The following is a 5,048-nucleotide window of genomic DNA, read 5'->3' on the forward strand; positions in this document are numbered from 1 at the left end:
TGGATGGGCTAAAATGATGAGTTGAATAGATATTGAATAAAGTATGAACATGAAATTGTGTTGCAATAAGTTATAACAACACTAAAGATGTGTGCAGAAAAGTAAGCATCTTAAAATACCTAGATGCATATTTTCATGTTGACTGAATTTGCCAATTTGAGACCATATGAACAAAATAGTGTTATAGATCATGAGTGACAAATTTAACTACAAGGGTGAAAATGGAAAAATGAAAGTCAATTATATTAGTTGTGACTAATCTGTATTAAATTATTAGATTCTTCTATGCCTAATAATCCACTTAAAGCAAGGATTTAATTGTTAGAAATGAAGTGAATACAAGAGCAATGCAATTGCAAGTGAAGCAAATTAAATGGAGTGTATTGTTCTTCAACATAAATGCACATGATATGATGTGATGTATCACAAAAAAAGGAACATAAATAAATTGTTGAAGATGGAGAGAACCTTGTGCTTCAATGTCCATGGCATCTTTTTGAACAATAAAATAAAATAATTCCTTCCTTGAAAGTGTATCTATCTACATGCAGTAAAAGCCACACAAAAGAAACATTCTATCTGGTGCTTGCCAAAGGGAAAATTCTATCCTATCCCAAACTATGTATGTATTCTTGTATATAAAGTTTATCTATAATTTTATAGTATAAGATGCCATTTAGTTATAGGATATGTTACTAGTACATGTTAATGTGTGAAATAAGATGTGAGTTTATTTTTAGTAAGTAATTATTCTAAATTTATGATACCATTTATTGTTCTACTTTTAGAGGCAATCTGAAACATCATCCATCATATATGTAACATAATAAAAAAGTTAAGAAATACCTTCATAAATTTATAACGTTACAAATTATTTGTACCATAACATGTATGAGTAAGACAGTTTTATAAAGTACTATACATCACGTGAATCTTGGTGTAGATATTTTCTGCCAGCGTTTTTTCCAAGTTGCATCAGTCAGCAGGCAGAGTATATATTTTACTGTCAAAACATGATGATTCATCATCAACATGATGGGGCTATGAATTCCAATTTGGTATCTGAGGTACAATTAATGGGGAACATTGGCTAGCTGGAACATATGAATGATTGGTGTGTATATTATGAAACTTTGGAATTTGTTCTTTCATTCAAATTGCTAACTGTTAATAGATTGAATTGAACTTCACTCTGTGAAGTTCATCAAGAATAGGGACATAGCCTTGACAGAGATCTATCAGACATGTAAGTTACAAAATTTCTACTTGTCTCCAAGGGATACTTAATTATGCTATCCAAAGAATCATCAATTGTGAACAACAGCAATAAAGTCTTATTTCACTAAGTGACATCAACTATCGTATATGGATTAAACTATGTTATTACGTCCTATCTGTGGAATCGTTTTTTGACTATTTTATCTTAAACTTGATTCAACTTCTTATTAGATGTTTTATTGATATTCTTCTTTTTATATGTCTAAATCACTTAAGATGAAATTCTACGTCTAAATCACCTAAAATGAAATTCTACCATCGTGAAAAATATATATTAAATAGTTGTTGCTGATGTGGTATGTATTATTGTAACAGCAATATTGCACCCACAATTTGGTTGCCGACCAGAATTTAAAACCATATGCATATTAGTTTGTGTTAGAGATTTGTCTACTTGGTGAGGCTCATAGTTGCATAATATAACCAATTTGATATCAACATCCGATATGCATTTATTTCATTAGCATGCTTAAGAATGAATGTTTAAGAAACTTAGGAGTTATAGCCAAAATTTAATAATTGTTGAAAAACAATTTTGTTTTCAGCCTAATCTTTTAGGGGACTTTATGCGTTTTTGCCAATACACAATATCTAAAGTAAATTCCAGATTCAATGAAGTTGTCATTGACACAAAGTAGCACCAAATCGTTATTCTCATTTCTATTTTATGCTTAGTTTTTTCAATAGGAAAATACTTAGCTTGATAATCATTCTTTGGTCTATTCTATCATCTTGGACGACAAATATATCAACACACATACACCAAGTAAACATTTCTTTTGGAATCTGATTATGTGATGAACTAGATTAGTTTCTTCTACTGATTTTGGTGAAACTTTTAATCACTTGACAGATAGAAGAAACTAGAAAGTGTAACGGTAAAGTGCAGTTATTTTAGTGGTAAAATCAAAAGAGTAGAGATGAATTGACACATGAAAGCAATGATTGAAAGTGTGTTACACTATTTTCAGCCATTTCACTGCAAAGCATGTTAAATTATCACAAGCAACAATTTTACAGATGAATACCCATTTTTTCTTTCTGAGTCTTGAATTGAATTCAGTGCTCCAGATTCTATAATGTGCAAAAGATAAATAAAAGCGGTCATATTAAGTCACAACAAACCAATGAAACTAATGTGATAGCGATGAGTTCTCATATCTGTCATTTGGAGTCCCACATCAGAATCAATAACTAGCGTACTGACATAACAGCTAGTATAAAAGACAGAGCAGGCTATTCTCTCAAACCACGCAGCCACGCAGTGTGCACAGAGCGAACTATTCTTTCGCCTTTTACTAAAGAATACCGTGTGCACGCTGCTTTTAGTGGCATACGCCAATTTTTGAAAGAGCTGTTCTTAATTGGAGTGGCTCTGCGACCCAGTTGAAATTTTTTATAACAATCATACTCAGCTTTTTAATAAGGATTGGCAGATTATAATTCAAATCAAAATGTAAATTGTTGAAGGAGTTGTATGGTTTTTAAATACACATGAACTATTGGAGGAGCATAAACCAAGAGATTTTTTTTTGGTGAATTTTTTTTGGTGACATAAACCCAAGAGAATTTAAATGTAAATTAGAAAGATATAATCTCTTTTTAGTACTCTCTAATACTCTTTTTAGTACTCTTTAATTATGAAAAACATATATTTTTAGTACTCTTTAATTATGAAAAACATATATTAAATAGTTGCTGCTGATATGGTATGTATTATTGTAACAGCAATATTGCACCCACAATTATGGTTGCCGACCAGAATTTAAAACCATATGCATATTAGTTATACTGTTAGTGATTTGTCTACTTGGTGAGGCTCATAGTTGCATAATATAACCAATTTGATATCAAACATCTGATATGCATTTCCAGGAGCTATAGCCAAAATATAATAATTGTTGAAATACAATTTTGTTTTCAGCCTAATCTTTTAGGGGACTTTATGTGTTTTTGCCAATACACAATATCTAAAGTAAATTCAGATTCAATGAAGTTGTCATTGACACAAAGTAGCACCAAATCGTTATTCTCAATTTCTATTTTATGCTTGGTTTTTTCAATAGGAAAATACCTAGCTTGACAAGCATTCTTTGGTCTATTCTATCATCTGGACAAAAAAATATATCAACACACAAACACCAAGTAAAAATTTCTTTTGAATTCTGATTATGTGATGAACTAGATTAGTTTCTTGACTTTCTTCTACTGATTTTGGTGAAACTTTTAATCACTTGAGAGATAGAAGAAACTAGAAAGTGTAAACTGTAAAGTGTAGTTATTTTAGTGGTAAAATCAAAAGAGTAAGATGAATTGACACATGAAAGCAATGATTGAAAGTGTGTTACACTATTTTCATGTCATTTCACTGCAAAGCATGTTAAATTATCACAAGCAACAATTTTACAGATGAATACCTCATTTTTTTTTTCTAAGTCCTAAATTGAATTCAGTACTCTAGATTCTATAATGTGCAAAAGATAAATAAAAGCGGTCATATTAAGTCACAACAAACCAATGGAACTAGTGTGATAGCGATGAGTTTTCATATCTGTCATTTTAAGTCTCACATCGGAGTCATTAACTAGCGTACTGACATAACAGCTAATATAAAAGACAGAGCAGGCTACTCTTTCAAATTACGCAGCCACGCAGTGTGCACAGAGCGAACTATTCTTTCGCCTTTTACTAAAGAATACCGTGTGCACGTTGCATCTAGTGGCATACGCTAATTTTTGAATGAGCCCTTCTTAATTGGAGTGGCTCTGCAACCTAGTTTAAATTTTTGTAACAATAATACTCAGTTTCTTATGCATTTGCAAATTATAATTGAAACTATGTAACATAAATATATACTCCATAACATGATATTTCCAATGCTCATGGTTGGTTTACCAATTTAACATAATTGAAACAAAAATTTATTTTCACTATTTTACTTGAGATCTTTTTGCTTAGGTAGCTTCTTTTAACAATACTTGAAACCAAAAGTTTCCTGTCTCTGAAATATGATTATATTTTTAACATAATCTTTTAACAGCCTTATTTGTAAAGAAAGTTTTGTCAATATTCAAGGTCTAGGCTCTAGAGTATATTTCACTTGTTTATGTTTTGTTTCTCACCATAAAAATGCTTTGCTTGCATAGCATACTTTGGTATATTCTATCTAGGTCATTTACGACTATGGGATGTACCAATTGATTATATGGCACAAAGATACATTAGTACGGACTACGGAAACACCAAGCAAACATTTTTTTTATAGTACACCACGCACTCAAAATTCCCAAAGAGAAGGTGAGGGACACAAACCAAAATCCAATTGTAAACTAGAACTAGAACAAATAACTCCCAAATCTAATCAAATCACCGTAATATATACAAGAGCCTAAGTTAAAGATGTTATGGCCTAAGTTAAAGATGTCACCCATAATGCTCTATCATCAACAATTTTCTTTGGCTCCTGTCTTTTGTCCAATTCAAATAAAATTGTGCTATCTCTCTCAGCATCTCCTCCAACATTAAGCAAACATTTCTTTTGGAACCTAAATTATGTGATGAACCTTGAATAAATTAACTTATTTTGCTTCGATACAGAATGTAAATTCAAAGAAGAATTTCTTCTACTAATTGTGAAAATGTCATTCACCGAAGAAATAGAAGAAACTAGGAAATGTGAACTATTTTAGTGGTAATGAATCAAGAGAGTAGCGTGAAAGCAATGATTGTAAGCATGTTACACTATCAACATGCAATTTCATGCTGCTGCT

Source organism: Arachis ipaensis, chromosome B02 (assembly GCF_000816755.2).
Source record: "Arachis ipaensis cultivar K30076 chromosome B02, Araip1.1, whole genome shotgun sequence".
NCBI lineage: Eukaryota > Viridiplantae > Streptophyta > Magnoliopsida > Fabales > Fabaceae > Arachis > Arachis ipaensis.